Source organism: Argentina anserina, chromosome 2, assembly GCF_933775445.1.
Source record: "Argentina anserina chromosome 2, drPotAnse1.1, whole genome shotgun sequence".
NCBI classification, from domain to species: domain Eukaryota; kingdom Viridiplantae; phylum Streptophyta; class Magnoliopsida; order Rosales; family Rosaceae; genus Argentina; species Argentina anserina.
In genome coordinates this window covers 9,183,418-9,200,678 of record NC_065873.1, presented here as the reverse complement: position 1 = coordinate 9,200,678, position 17,261 = coordinate 9,183,418, and the positions used below count along the sequence as shown (strand labels likewise).

The 17,261-nt window shown below is 38.9% G+C and overlaps 1 pseudogene; it reads left to right on the top strand.

Annotated features, from left to right (window-relative positions):
• Window positions 1-17,261, top strand: part of LOC126783931 (uncharacterized) — a 147,092-nt pseudogene that overhangs the window by 39,156 nt on the left and 90,675 nt on the right.

The following is a 17,261-nucleotide window of genomic DNA, read 5'->3' as shown; positions in this document are numbered from 1 at the left end:
GATAGTGAGACTTCATGGGACACCTGTTTCTATTGTTTCTGATCGAGATGCATGTTTCATTTCGAAGTTCTAGGGTAGTTTACAGAAGGCTTTGGGTACTATCTTGGATATGAATATAACATTTCATTCTCAAATGGATGGGCAGACAGAAAGGGTGAATCCGGTGATAGAGGATATGTTGAGAGCTTGTATTTTTTATTTTAAGGGAAGTTGGGAGGATCACTTGAGATTGATTGAGTTTGCCTACAACAATAGTTACCATTCTAGCATTGGCATGGCACCTTATGAGACTCTTTACGGTAGACCATTTAGATCACCTATCTGTTGGGCCGAAGTTGGTGATGAAGGACTAATGGGTCCTGAGGTGGTTCAGAAAACCTCGGAGAAGATCTCGATTATTCGAGATAGGATCTGAACAACTCAGAGTGGACAGAAGAGCTATGCAGACTTAAAGAGGAGACATGTCGAGTTCGAGATTGATGACCATGTGTTCTTAAAAGTCTCTCTTATTAAGGGTGTGGTGAGATTTGGCAAGAAGGGAAAGTTAGCTCCGAGGTATGTTGGGCCTTTCGAGATTCTTGAGAAAGTAGGAGTTTTGACCTATATGCTAGCTTTACCTACAAGCATGTCTGGTGTTCACAACGTCTTTCACATTTCCATGTTGAGGAAGTATGTACCAGATGAGTCACATGTGATTGATCACATCTCCATTGAGGTGAGGGAAATGCCACCTTTGTTATCGAGCCGGTTCGTATTTGGGATAGGTTGACAAAGAAACTTCATAGAAAAGAGGTGGAGCTGGTTAAGGTTTTGTGGAGTCACCATGATGAGGGTGATGTCTCTTGGGAGCTAGAGTCGGATATGAGGACAAGATATCCACAGTTTTTGTTAAGTAGAGTATTTGAATTTCGGGACGAAATTCTTTTAAGAGGGTAGAATGTAATACCCCGAATTTCCGGGTTTAAATTCGTATCATTTCTTGTAAATTATTAAACTTGGTAATTCGAGTAAAATCTCCTTTTCGCCTTCTCGTCGATATCTTTACGAAACGAAAATGATTTTGGAAATATAAGTTGAAAAAACATTACGTTTTATGTGGCTCGAGAGTTGGCTTTTATTATGTCCCTCATCTCCGAAAACTTTCTTCATGAAAGTTGTAGAGCTCGTCGATACAAGTTTGTGTACATGTGGCACACCTTAATCGGATGTCGTATGTGAAAGTTGTTAGCAACGACAATTTGGTTTCCGATTTTTGAAGGCTATAAAAGGACATTTTTTGGAAACTTTCCAAAACCAGAAATTTTTTTCCGTAGCTTGTCTCTCCTCTCCTCCAACCTCGACCCTCCTTCTTCGATTTTTCCTTCGCCGGTCTCCCACCTCCGGCCACCGTGACCTTCACGGCCGGACTCGCAAGGACCGCATGACTAACTGCTCCAGCCTGTGGAGGTTGTACACCACCCATCGTCGCCAACAAGCCATACAAACGATCAGAAGTTTTTGCAGTTCCGTCGCCGATCCAAGATCCGTCGCCGGTGAGTTCCCAATCGCTTAGCCTCTTGATTTAGACCTTGTAGGTTGGTTTATCACTGAATTACAACTCGAATCGAAGGTTTAATCGACGGAGACGAAGCTTGGAGATGCCGAAGTTTTCCAGCACCATTCCGACCAATTTCCGGCGATCTGGGTTGCAAGGTAGGTACGAGCATGTTTCCCTCCTTGTGATCTACGTTTTTATTGTTGTGAGTTTTACAATTTAGTGAAGTTTGGGTGGAGGTGATCGTGGTGCGCATGCCGCTGCCTAGAGTGGCGTGTGGGAGGAAGTGGCACGGTGTAGAGCCGGGGTTACACCGTATGTTGTTGCAGGTGGGAGGATGGGCGAATTGGAGGCCGGAAAAGAGGCTACGCACGACTGTTAGGACGGCGCGTGAGACCCGCGTGCGGTTACTGTGGGCTGCGCAAGAACGCCCCGCGCGGTGCCTGATAGAGCGTTTTGTTAGAACGTCTATAAAATACCCTGAAAAACATCATCGTTAGTATAGAATAAGCAGGGATCGTTCAGTCCGGGGAATTAAAAGGCCTCAACACTTATCATGTTATTGGGGGATTTGAGTTGGATTCTAAAACTACTACTTATAATAAATCCTAAATTACTTATATACAATTGATCAACCATTCATCACATAACCAAAACACGAATTCTACTCATTTAACATGTATCACACGTATAGAACAACATATAGGCAGCAAGTATTTTCGATTCTTCTTAGTCCATTTCAATTCCAATTCTAATTAGAGTCCGAAGCGGTTCATCTAATCGTTAAGACTTCTTAATTATTTAGAATCAACGAAGCGTTCAATCCTAAACATATGCTAAAAAGAGTTCAACATGACGAAGTGTTCTAGTTAAACAACAAAGTAGCACATAAGCACAATAAGTCGAATTGGAGACATGTAAGCAAGCATGGCGTCACTGATCTTGATTAAGCATGCAAATTCCTAGAACTATCATAACCCTAAACAAGTATCAATAATTGAAACACGAAGCGCATATTCAATCAATGAACACTTTGGTGAATTAAATCGCAACCTTAGGAGAACCATGGCCTTGGCTTCCTCAAGCATTGATTTAGATGCACAAATTCAAGGAATAAATTAAAATAAAACCTAAATTAATTTCGAAAACCTACTGCCCATAGCTATTATAAACATCATAGACACATATTTCATGAGTTCATACAATCAAAACATAAAACCAAAGAAGTCAGAATTTATATTCTTCATATATGAAACAGAAAATAACATCCAATAATTCATTCAATAAATTCAAAAATTGCAGAAAATAAAAAGAAACATTACAACCCATGGATGAATCACACATTAGAAACCTTGAAGGATGAAGCAAGGATGAATTCGGATTTGAAGGGGCAAGAAGATGAGCACGGCTTGGTGGAGATGGATGAAGTTTTTGGCTTGTAATTTTCTGGATATTTGGGCAGAATTTCGGCTTTTTTTTGAGAGAATGGAGATGGATTTTATGAAGGGAGGCCGTGCCTTATATAAAGGAAGGAGGATGAGAGGGGTTGCTAGGGTTTTTGATGGGCTGATCCATGTATGCACGGCTATGATCTTTTCTCTTTAATTGGATCTAATGGCTGCCCTTCTTTTCCTTGTAGAACAATCTCTTATCTCCTTGTTTCTCTAGGGTTAGCATGGGCTGGACTCTCCTTCTCATGGGCTGATTTGGATAGCACGGCAAGACTTCTTTCACAAGCTGAATTAGATAGCACGGCAAGACTCCTTAATTTCCTCAAAGATCATTCACGGCTTCTCCTCTTTTCTTCCTTGAATTATCTCTTCAAATCTGAAAATAAAAACCGAAATAAATAAGAAGAGATAATCTATTTCGAAACTTATGTCTTAATCTAAAAAATTGTTGTCTTAAAAAGACGCTTGTAATAGATGAGCTCAACTAGATTAGGAAAGTTTCTAATTTGCAAAAAGGAAACTTACTAGAACAAGAAAGTTACTAGATCAAGAAAGTTCATTTAGGAAAGTTTCGTAATAAGAGTTTGAGTTCAAGTAGGACTTTCCAAAATGGTACGTTTCCTAGTCTAACAAGGATTCCTAATGCAAACATGACTCTCAAGATATCGTCAATGCGACCAAAACATAGAAAGATGAAGACTCCTAATTCAACTAGGTTTCCTAGTCCTATAAGGATTCCTACTCAAACTAGGACTCTAAACCAATTCTTCGTTTTTAACTCGTTTAAGCACAAATACACATCCATAACCGTCCAAGACTCCTATTGTGACTCAATGACTCCATATTACAACAATAAGGGTTAAGCAAAGTACAAATGGAGGTAAAAACATATTAAGAACTTAGCACAAAGTGCTCCTATCAGTGCCGGAGGGTGGCGCATGAGACCCACGCACGGCCGTTTACGGTGGCGCGTGAACAATTTTTTCATGAACAGTGTATGAGAGTGCCCTGAATTTAGAACATGCAAGAGTACATGGACTTTGGCAAGAGTACAAGACCATCATATCAGCACTTTGTCTGACTACCAAGGAGCTGATGTATGAGAGTGCCCTGAATTTGGAACAGGCGAATAAGACTCAAGGAGGCAATGTAGAACCTAGGGATGCTCGAGGAAAAGCGAAGGCAATCAGTTCAGGCAGTGGATATGCGGGACCAAAAAGTGGATCTTAGAAGAGGCCGAGGACCTATTAGCAGACTGCAGCTAAGGCGACATCTCCATCTATTAGGGCTGCAGCTGTCAGGCAGTTGTCGTCAGTGAAGTGTTTCGTTTGCGGCGAAGTGGGTCACTATGCCTCAGCTTGCTCAAAGCCAAGGAAGGTGGGATGTTTCAGGTGTGGGCCAGTGGGACATAAGGCTAGAGACTGCACCCGACCTTAGTAGGGTAGACAAGAGCATCAGTAGAGGTAATTACCTGCGGGCCAAGTTAGAGTGTTTGCGATGAGTCATGAGTGGAAGGTACCTGAACTATTTTGACTACCTTGCTAGAGTACTGTTTGATACGGGAGCATCACACTCTTTTATTGCTAGTTCGGTAGTGGAGGTGTTAGGTTTGATTCCTACATCTCTTGGAAGCTCTTTATGTGTCACTTCACCTCTTAGAGTGTCTCTCGAGCTTGAGACAATCTGCAAGGCTTGTCCTATTGTGATTGGAGGTAGAGAACTCTCTGCTTCCTTAATAGTGATTCCGGACCACATCTACGATGTGATCTGAGTAATTGATTGGTTGAGGCCACACCATGCTTTGATTGATTGTTTTGACATGGTAGTGTTTTTCATGAACAATGTTGTCGTGAACAATGTTTTTTATGAACATATTTTTTTACTGTAATTAATAATCACCCGTTGGTTTATGGGTTGTTTTCTAAGCACTTCCTCATGCTATTAGGTGATTGACAAAACGAGTGAGAAAATCGCTCTCGGTGTCGTAGAAGTTGCACGTAGTAAATCTCACTATGACAAGTCTTCCCTTGGTGGTGAGTCATATTTATTGTTTCTTAAAAAAAGTGAACTGCGACATCTATATAATATAGTGGGTTGTGTTTGTGTATGAAAATGGTAAATACGATACATATATATAGGTTCCTATATTATATAAATTATGAGATCAATATTAACCCTGTAAGCATCGTTAGTAGTATAAAGCAAGAGGGTATCGTTCACAAACCGGGGATCCAACCAGGGTAAAGAATCACAAACATTTAACAACGAATTCATAAGAGTTTAAAAGATTTGAGATATATTTCGATTCAAACATAAAAATAAATCCTAAACTAATATATACATGTGATCAACCAACCAACACATAAACATCACCAAACAAATCGTCACAAGTAGCTTCAAAATGATAATCTCATCCTATGCAAACACCGAGCCTTAGCGGACAAGTATTGAGTGAACAAACAACAACCTAATACCGAACTAGGTTACTTAGCGCATCCCTAATTCGAAACATGGCCTGGTAATCCTATCTTAGCGCTTAGAAATTACAAGGTAACATGTCATTCTCAATCTTACCACTTCATTGATTCATCTCTTATCTAATTACTTAGCGCATCTTAGATAACAAACGGATCATGGTTAATTCCTAGTGATTACTAACAAGTCAAGCATGTCACTTACTTTAACAAGTTAACAAAAACACTTAAGAATCCTATATGCAAAACTAACTTAGCGCCTTGAATCACATATAGTTAACGCCCAAGAAAGAGAATCATTAAATCATTGAATTATAAACTCACGATATCTACATAGAAATCATAGACAACAAAATCAGAACTACTTTATAACATCTTGCAAAATCGTAAACTACATGAGAGTATTCCACAAATTCGGAACTAGCCAAAAACATAAACACAACATCACACAAAGAATCCAAACCGAAAACATAAGTGAAGAAGTAACGAGTTACACTTTGTAAATCTCCTTAGCGGTATCAAAACAAGGCAGCACGGCTTCAACTTGAATGGCAATCCGAGGCGTAGCGCTTTGGATCGAATGGAATGAAGGGAAGATGGTGTTTTCGCCTTGAATGGCTTTGAGGATGATGAGTAGTGTTTAAGGCAGAGCTTTGGCTAGTCTTGTGAGCAAGGTTGATGATCATTTTATGTGCAAATAAGGTGCTATATATAGAGGAAGAAACCCAAGGGAGGATGGCCACAAAGTCCACAAAGTTGAAACCAAATTGGTTGAGGCTTCCTAGATTCGGCAGATCTGACCTTTGTCCCTTGTTGTGGCCATAACTTTCTCTAGAAAATAGATATTGAGATGATTCCAACTGGTAATTTCAACTAGATTTCCGTAGCTTTTCATCCATATATCATGCACTTTCTCAATCATTGTGAGCTGTCCAGGGGAGCTCGTCAAAGTTGGATGATCTGCAGTGCCAGAATTCTGATTTCTATAAGGATTGCATATCTTTTGCATTAATTGCATATCTTCTTCCTCCTTTAATGCTGATTTCTTTTGCACAAATTTCTTCCTTTGAATTAGGGAGGCAGCAAAAGTCTTAATTGTTGCAGCCATGTTTGATTTTTCTTACCTTTCCTCATTAAATTTGCTGCATGCCCTCTTTGACTTTCTTGCCTCTTCTCATTTAATTTGCTGCATGCCTTCTTTGACATTCTTTGGTGCAGGGATTTATGGAGATTCTGATCATATTTGTGCTCTCTATGCAGGACAAACAAGGTCCCAAGTTTCCCTCATAACCCTTGGATCAAAAGCAAATCAATGGCTGAGATAATTCCGACGAGCTCACCTGACCTCCGAGTAATGATTTGGTCATATCTCCCTGTAGGAATAAGATATTGATTTGATTCCAAATCCTACAGAAACTAGACTCAAAATCCTTTTTATCCATATAAGGTACGTCTTCTAACTCGATCGGAGCTATCCATGGGAGCCCGTCGAAGTTGGACTATGAATCTTGACAGCATTTTGATTTCTTGCATGGATTGGGCTTTTAAGTGTATTTTCTTCTCTTTCCTTGTGGAACTAGGATTGCTTTCCTTCTCCAACATGGATTTGTATTTCCTAATAAGAATAAGTATGTTAGAAACAAAGAAATACGAAAGCATGAATCCTACTCGAACAAGGAATCATATCTCAACAAGGATTATTAACACTTAGCACGATTTCATCATCAATTCATTCATAATTGATATAAGCTATACCTAGACACTTATTCATACAAAAGAAACTAAAATATACTAAATAAGAGGTAACAAAGAGTAAGAATAGGGCATAAACACATTAAGAACGTCACACTTTGTGCTCCTATCAACAACCCCACACTTAAGCTTTGCTAGTCCCTTAGCAAACACTAGAAAAGGGAAACAAAAACATAAAACAAAAATCAAAACAACTAAACTAATGACTCAACTATAATGCCTTCAACATTTTGTCTCAGAGATCTTCAAACTCATAGCATCAAGAATAACACTCAATCAAAATAGATAGAATGAATTCAATGGTTAATAAACATGAGATCTCGCATAACAAGTAAGACATGGCAGAAACATAAGTGATATTAAGCTCAACATGTTCAAAACAAGTTCAAATTCAACTCACAAGGGATATGCACTCCGAATTTTTTCTCTCAAGAACATGGCATATGCTTAAAAGCTTTTCACACATAAGAGTTATGAATACATAGTGAATTCGAAAAATTAATGAAAGATACCAATCATATGCACAAATGAATCCAAACCATATGATTACTCATGAAACAAACTCCACAAATCAAGAGCTACTCATTTTAAGAATCATGCGGATCTTTATAAAAGGTAGGCTTAGGCTCGGTAAGGATATGATTTATTTAGGTAAAAGGAATCACAAAGGTCATCCTCAAGACTTAGCAGAGCAAGAATCATTCACCTTATGTCGCCATACTCCATAATACAAGGGCCAATTTTATCATGTTGGACCCATTCTTCACTCTAAACATTGTGAAAACGAACAAAGGCTAAAGTACAACATTATTGAGCCTTCAACAAATACATCACAACTCCAAATTCACATCAAACATAGCTATGCCGTAACTTCTTTGTATATATATATTTTTTCTTTCAAGCCGTGTTCATGTATTTTTTTTTTCTTCTTCTCACGGCATCTTTCTATTTTTTCTTCATTCTTTTCACCTTTTTCTTAAGGCACAAATAAATACATAGCATAACCCCACACTTGAATCGAATCATCACTCCATATTAACATCAAATATTAGCTCTGCCAAGCCTCGAGAACAAGGTAGAGATATAACTATACTAAGCAAGGATATTAACATGTTAGTGATGAATAAAAGGTTTAACGTAGGCTCAAATGGGTTAATACTAAGGTATCCCAAGCAGGGTACAAATAAGGCATACGGCTTTTTGGTTTAAGTGGTGGAATCCTAAAAAGATCCGACAATCATTTTCAAAATCAGAGTATATTATGATAAAAGTTTCGAAAGTTTCAAAAAGTAAGTTCTAGCATTCTCTAGTTCATTGCAATTCTATGGCATATGAATTGATCAAAATAGATGTAATGAGGTTATATAGCCAAGAAATGATAGATTAAACTCTCCAAAGAAAGAAAGCACATATATGGCTCAATACTCACAAAGGTTACATGAATTCAAACAAGTAGGGAACATGCTCATTTTGTACCTAAGTTTCAAAATCCTCATCTACTACATGTTCGTACAATTTCTACACATCGATTAACCATCAAATAACAATTAAGTTCAATTTCCAATCTTGTGATCATCTTTCAACCAATCATTCAAAGATCAACTCATCCTAGACAGTTAAAGGCATGCCTAAGACTCAAAACAAAACAAAAAATACAAATAAAATTTTATTTTTTTGATTTTATGACTCTAACATGTAAACCTTCCCCCACACTCGAATCATGCATTGTCCTCAATGAATGTCAAAATAAATAATACAATGAAAGACAAAAGCATAGTGGAAAGAAACAAAGACACAAAAATAAAAACAGGAGAAAAAGATGAGAAATGCTCCCCCATGACGCGGTCCAACAGCTTGCATTCAATGCATCGTAACGTTTGAAAATAATCTCCGATCAGTAAGATAACAGTGGGAATTGAAAGCTAATGTTTCTAGCTTTCCAAGCATATAAAGTACGTTCGCTAACTCCAAATGAGGAGAAAGTTATGCCCCTGCAAATTTGTCAAGAAAAACGGTTCTTAGAATCAAAAACTGGAATGACCTTTACCTCCTTATACCTAATTTCCGTTGATTTAACGATCCGGAATGAACAAGTGTCCTGAATGAAAGTTGAAGATAACACAACAAGCTTTCAATCCATGTATGGCACGACCACACAGTTAGGCCGGAAATGCTCCCTGTTTTGCCGTTTCTGGACTGCAACTGCACGAGTTCTGAATTTCTGACACGACCTTGCTGCCTTCAAATTGTGACTGGGAATGATGTATACCTCCAAATCCAGTTCTGTAAAAAGCTGCAGAAACTAGACTCAAAGACCTTTGTTTCCATATAAAGCACATATTCCAACTCCCTATGAGCTCGGAGATACAGTCTGCCGAAGTTGACAGACTGTTTCTGCCAGATTCTGTTGAACGAAAATGTTTTCCTCCTCTTTACGTTTTCTCGAAAACTAACCTACACACGCACAAAACAAATCAAAAAGAACAAAAACAATAACCAAATAAAGAGTAAAGAGTAAAAAATCAAAATTGGGTTGCCTCCCAACAAGCGCTTAAATTTAAAGTCTAATAGCTTAGACCGAGTTTTCCTTTCAATCATTTTGTAGGTGACACATTATGGGGTTTCTCCTCCGCCATTTTGTTGTCCAACCTTGTAGTATATTCTCGAGCTCATTGCTGGTCACTTCACTATAAATCTGTAGAATCTTAATTAAAATCATTAGTGAAAGTGGGAACCTACCGAACATAACATAGGACATGAGATCCTTAAGAGACTATGTTCCTCTAGCCATATGATATTTTGTGGAATTAAAAATGCAACATGAATGAGATGCAAAATGAATGCAATTAGAATGATATGATTAGGATGCAATGCAAAGGTTAGAGAAAACAGTTAGGAAGTTATTGATATACAAGTCACAAACATGTCAAAAGTCATTCAAATATAATAAGAACATGTTAAGGGGAAAAGGAAACGAAAACAAGCTTAACAACCAATCCAACATAATGTCAAATCTTATGTTTAAGTTCGTTTTAATTTCTCAACTAAATAAACCTAAAAAAAAATACACCCAATTACAATTATTATATGTCAATTTTTTTTTTACAAGTTACTTTTCAATCAATTTCATGCGTTAACATCCTTAAGTTGTTATTCAAACAATTAAATCATCGATTGATTCTAAGTTGTAAACCAAAGTGGACGTGCGGCCTAAGTATGGATGTCTAGACACAAGATCAAGTCTTTGTTTCAGAAGGCCGTATAGCTCAATTAGAGATAGTGAACATGGTAGGACTCATTTGTTGAACTACGGAGAGCGAACTCCCTATCGACTCCATCACCGAGATGTATGTCAGTCAATAGTTCTCTGAGATCCAATTTTGGTCCCATGCACCAGGGTAATAACAGAGGGTGCCCCTTACTCAGCTGGACTGAAACTTGGGTGTTAGACAAATCTCCAAGTGTTAATAAAAGCCGCCCTCAACCTCATGCAAAAACTTTGGAAGAAAACATGAGGGGTTAAGGCTAATATTAACAAAATGGACTTTACCTATTCCGTTCGATTTACAACCTACAACAATCATTCACTCAATCACCAAAACAACAACCTAAGATATATTTACTATATGTTTACAAAAAGAAAAAAAATATATATATATACAAATTTACAATATGAACAATGAATTCGAAATTAAAAGATTAGAGATCCATAAAGATGGATCCCCGGCAACGGCGCCATTTGATCGGTTCGATTACTCGAGATCAATATTAACCCTGTAAGCATCGTTAGTAGTATAAAGCAAGAGGGTATCGTTCACAAACCGGGGATCCAACCAGGGTAAAGAATCACAAACATTTAACAACGAATTCATAAGAGTTTAAAAGATTTGAGATATATTTCGATTCAAACATAAAAATAAATCCTAAACTAATATATACATGTGATCAACCAACCAACACATAAACATCACCAAACAAATCGTCACAAGTAGCTTCAAAATGATAATCTCATCCTATGCAAACACCGAGCCTTAGCGGACAAGTATTGAGTGAACAAACAACAACCTAATACCGAACTAGGTTACTTAGCGCATCCCTAATTCGAAACATGGCCTGGTAATCCTATCTTAGCGCTTAGAAATTACAAGGTAACATGTCATTCTCAATCTTACCACTTCATTGATTCATCTCTTATCTAATTACTTAGCGCATCTTAGATAACAAACGGATCATGGTTAATTCCTAGTGATTACTAACAAGTCAAGCATGTCACTTACTTTAACAAGTTAACAAAAACACTTAAGAATCCTATATGCAAAACTAACTTAGCGCCTTGAATCACATATAGTTAACGCCCAAGAAAGAGAATCATTAAATCATTGAATTATAAACTCACGATATCTACATAGAAATCATAGACAACAAAATCAGAACTACTTTATAACATCTTGCAAAATCGTAAACTACATGAGAGTATTCCACAAATTCGGAACTAGCCAAAAACATAAACACAACATCACACAAAGAATCCAAACCGAAAACATAAGTGAAGAAGTAACGAGTTACACTTTGTAAATCTCCTTAGCGGTATCAAAACAAGGCAGCACGGCTTCAACTTGAATGGCAATCCGAGGCGTAGCGCTTTGGATCGAATGGAATGAAGGGAAGATGGTGTTTTCGCCTTGAATGGCTTTGAGGATGATGAGTAGTGTTTAAGGCAGAGCTTTGGCTAGTCTTGTGAGCAAGGTTGATGATCATTTTATGTGCAAATAAGGTGCTATATATAGAGGAAGAAACCCAAGGGAGGATGGCCACAAAGTCCACAAAGTTGAAACCAAATTGGTTGAGGCTTCCTAGATTCGGCAGATCTGACCTTTGTCCCTTGTTGTGGCCATAACTTTCTCTAGAAAATAGATATTGAGATGATTCCAACTGGTAATTTCAACTAGATTTCCGTAGCTTTTCATCCATATATCATGCACTTTCTCAATCATTGTGAGCTGTCCAGGGGAGCTCGTCAAAGTTGGATGATCTGCAGTGCCAGAATTCTGATTTCTATAAGGATTGCATATCTTTTGCATTAATTGCATATCTTCTTCCTCCTTTAATGCTGATTTCTTTTGCACAAATTTCTTCCTTTGAATTAGGGAGGCAGCAAAAGTCTTAATTGTTGCAGCCATGTTTGATTTTTCTTACCTTTCCTCATTAAATTTGCTGCATGCCCTCTTTGACTTTCTTGCCTCTTCTCATTTAATTTGCTGCATGCCTTCTTTGACATTCTTTGGTGCAGGGATTTATGGAGATTCTGATCATATTTGTGCTCTCTATGCAGGACAAACAAGGTCCCAAGTTTCCCTCATAACCCTTGGATCAAAAGCAAATCAATGGCTGAGATAATTCCGACGAGCTCACCTGACCTCCGAGTAATGATTTGGTCATATCTCCCTGTAGGAATAAGATATTGATTTGATTCCAAATCCTACAGAAACTAGACTCAAAATCCTTTTTATCCATATAAGGTACGTCTTCTAACTCGATCGGAGCTATCCATGGGAGCCCGTCGAAGTTGGACTATGAATCTTGACAGCATTTTGATTTCTTGCATGGATTGGGCTTTTAAGTGTATTTTCTTCTCTTTCCTTGTGGAACTAGGATTGCTTTCCTTCTCCAACATGGATTTGTATTTCCTAATAAGAATAAGTATGTTAGAAACAAAGAAATACGAAAGCATGAATCCTACTCGAACAAGGAATCATATCTCAACAAGGATTATTAACACTTAGCACGATTTCATCATCAATTCATTCATAATTGATATAAGCTATACCTAGACACTTATTCATACAAAAGAAACTAAAATATACTAAATAAGAGGTAACAAAGAGTAAGAATAGGGCATAAACACATTAAGAACGTCACACTTTGTGCTCCTATCAGATGCCAAGATAAAGACCGCGACTCTTTATCTCACCGACACCAGCATGTTATGGTAGAGGAGAAAGCGAGGAGATGTCGAAAGAGGTATGTGCACCATCTCTACCTTTGATGACTTTGTGAAAGAGCTCAAAAAGCAATTTTATCCCGAGAATGCCGAGGATGAGGCAAGAGCTCCCTTGCGAAGACTCAAGCACACCGGGCCTATTTGTGATTATGTTAGAGAATTCACTAACTTGGTGCTTGAGATCCCCGACTTATCCGACAAGGATGCTCTCTTCAATTTCATGGATGGTCTCCAATCATGGGCCAAGACGGAGTTAAGGCGACGAGGTGGACAAGACTTTGCTACCGCCATAGCCGTGGCCGAAGGCTTAGTTGATTTCTCAAGTCCAAGAGAGTCTACCAAGCCCAATGATAAGAAGAGCAGCTATGCCAAAGGTGGGGGAGACAAAAACCAACGCAAGGAGGAGCCACGCCGTGAGAGCAACTTGGCACGATTCAAGGATAAAGGCAAGTCAAGGGTCATGCGGAGCTCGAACAAGCCTAACGACAATAAGTGCTTGTTATGCGATGGTACACATTGGGCTAGGCATTGCCCACAAAGGAGAGCTCTAAGGGCACTCCTAAGAAGTCATCAAGGTAGGATTGAAGCTGAGGGTGGCAATGGAGGTGCAGACTTGGGGTCTTTGCAGGTGCTTAATGCAATCCGCTCAACACCCAAGGTCCAAGCCAAAGGTTTGCTCTACATGGACATCACCATATGTGGGAAGCCAACAACGGCGAAGCTCGACACGGGGGCAACTCACAACTTCATTCTGTTGAAGAGGCACGCAAGCTTGGATGATAGGAACACTTTGTGCTACGTTCTTAATATGTTTTTACCTCCATTTGTACTTTGCTTAGCCCTTATTGTTGTAATATCGAGTCATTGAGTCACAATAAGAGTCTTTGACGGTATTGGATGTGTCTTTGTGCTTAAACGAGTTAAAAACGAAGAATTGGTCTACAGTCCTAGTTTGAGTATGAATCCTTACAGGACTAGGAAACCTAGTTGGATTAGGAGTCTTCATCTTTCTACGTTTTGGTCGCATTGGCGTTATCTTGAGAGTCCTGTTTGCATTAGGAATCCTTGTTAGACTAGGAAACGTACCATTTGGGAAAGTCCTACTTGAACTCAAACTCTTATTATGAAACTTTCCTAAATAAACTTTCTTGTTCTAGTAACTTACTTATTCTAGTACGTTCCCTTTTTGCAAATTAGAAACTTTCCTAATCTAGCTGAGCTCATCTATTACATGTGTCTTTTTAAGACAACAATGTCTAGATTAAGACATTATTTTCGAATGAATTATCTTCTTCTCATTAATCTTGGTTTTTATTTTCAGATAAAAGAGAAAATTCATGGGAAAAGAAAGAGGCACGAATTGGAGAATTTCAATGAGTCCTATTCCATGTTGGAAAAGAATAGAGCACGGCAAGGAGCTTGAAGATTAAGCTACTCATGTTTTCAGCCTATATCCAAGAAGAAAAAGGAGAGTCCAGCCTTGTTATCTACACATGAGAGAAATAAGGAGCCGTGAGCTACAAGGAGTGACACATACTTGGATTAGAGGAAAAGAAGGACATGATTCTGTCCAAGTTCATTGAGGAAAAGAAAGGAATTCAGCTGTGCATTTAAAGATAGAGCCGTGTACATCTGTAGATAAACAAGGAAGAGATGCCGTGCTATCCAATTCAGCCAAGGAGAAGAAGTCCAGCCTTGTAACCCTAGAGAATCAAGGAGATAAAGGCTGAATAAATCAACGAATCAATGAGAGCCATTCGATCCCATCATTGAATCACCATCACAGCCGTTCATCCTTCATGGATCTGCCCAAAACCGAGCAGCCTCTCCTCTCCTCCTTCCTCTATATAAGGCACGGCCTCCCTCATAATTTGGCATCTCCATTCTCTCACAAACAAGGCCGAACCTCTTCCAAAATACATCCAGAAAATTCAGCCAAAAACTTTCATCCATCACCACCATAGCCGTGCCATCTTCCTCCTCTTCCACAACCGAATTCATCTTGCTCCATCCTTCAAGGTTTCTAATGTGTGATTCATCCATGGCTTGTAATTTTTATTTAGATTTTCTGCAATTTTCAATTTTATTGTATGAATAATTGGATGATCTTTTTGGTTTCATATATGAAGAATATAATTTCAGACTTCTTTGGTTTTATGTTTGATTGCATTAACTCATGATATATGTGTGTATGCCGTGTGTAGCATCTAGGAGTAGTAGGTTTCCGATTTCTTTTTAGGTTTTATTTCAATTAATTCCATGAACTTGTACATCTAAATCAATGCTTGAGGAAGCCAAGGCCATGGGTCTCCTAGGGTTGTGATTTCATTCACCAAAGTGTTCTTCAATTGAGTTATGCACTTCGTGTGTCAATTATGGATACTTGTATAGGGCTGTGATAGTTCTAGGAATTTGCATTCTTAATCAAGATGAGTGACACCATGCTTGCTTACATGTCTCCAATTCGACTTAATGTGCTTATGTGGTATTTTGTTGTTTAACTAGAACGCTTCAATATGTTGAACTCTTTTTAGCATATGTTTAGGATTGAACGCTTCATTGATTCTAAATAATTAAGAATCCTTAACGATTAGATGAACCGCTTCAGACTCTAATTAGAATTGGAATTGAAATGGACTAGGAATAAATCGAAAATACTTGCTGCCTATATGTTGTTTTATGCGTGTCATACATGTTTCTTGAGTAGAATTCGTGTTTTGGTTATGTGAGGAGTGGTAGATCAATTTTATATAAGTAATTTAGGATTTATTTTAAGTAGTAGTTTTAGAATCTAAATCAAATCTCCCAATAACATGATAAGTTTTGAGGCCCTTTTGATTCGCTGGACTGAATGATCCCTGCTTATTCTATACTAACGATGATGTTTTTCAAGGTATTTTATTGACGTTCTAACCAATGATCTATCATTGGACTCAAGGCAACAAATGGAGGAGGCTCCATTAAGACAGTTAACTCACATGCCCGCCCAATTCAAGGAGTAGCTCGAGCAGTCAAGACAAGCGTGGGAGCTTGGTGCGGAAGCCTAGACTTCTCAATAGTACCAATGGATGAGTACAAGGTAGTCTTGGGGTTGGAATTCCATGATCAAGTCAAGGAATTCCCGGTGCCATTCGCCAATAGCATATGTATAATGGATGGCGAGAGGTCGTGTGTGGTGCCAACAACCCGAAGAGCAAAGCAAGACATCAAGATATTGTCGGCATTGCAATTCAAGAAAGGCATCAAGAGGGAAGAGGAGAGCTACTTCGCCACCCTTAGTGAGTTTGATGATGAGGATCCAAGGCCGCAGGATGCCATGCCCAAGGAGATAGCAGCAGTTCTTGAGGAGTTCAAGGATGTATCACCTGCGGAGCTGCCCAAGAGACTACCCCCAAGGAGAGAGATCAACCATGAGATAGAGTTGGAACCAGGGACCAAACCACCCGCCATGGGTGCATACCGCATGGCGCCTCCCGAGTTAGCGGAGCTAAGAAGGCAATTGAAGGAGGTTTTGGACGCGGGATTTATTAGACCTTCGAAAGCCCCATTCGGTGCCCCGGTGTTGTTCCAAAAGAAGAATGACGGATCTCTACGCATGTGCATCGACTATAGGGCACTCAATAAGGTGACGGTAAAGAACAAGTACCCTATTCCTCTCATTGCCGATCTCTTTGATCAATTGGGTTATGCACGCTACTTCTCAAAGTTAGATCTTCGATCGGGATACTACCAAGTGCGCATTGCGGAGGGAGATGAGCCGAAGACCACATGCATCACAAGGTATGGATCTTATGAATTTTTGGTCATGCCTTTCGGTCTAACTAATGCACCGGCGACATTTTGCACCTTGATGAACAAGGTATTCCACCCCTGTCTCGATCGGTTTGTGGTTGTCTACTTGGACGACATAGTAGTGTATAGCAAGACCATGCAGGAGCATGTGGAGCACTTGCGGGAAGTGCTTAAGGTTTTGCGGGAAAACCAGCTATATATCAAGATGGAGAAATGCTCATTCACGAAGCTGGAGGTGTCATTCTTTGGACACAAGA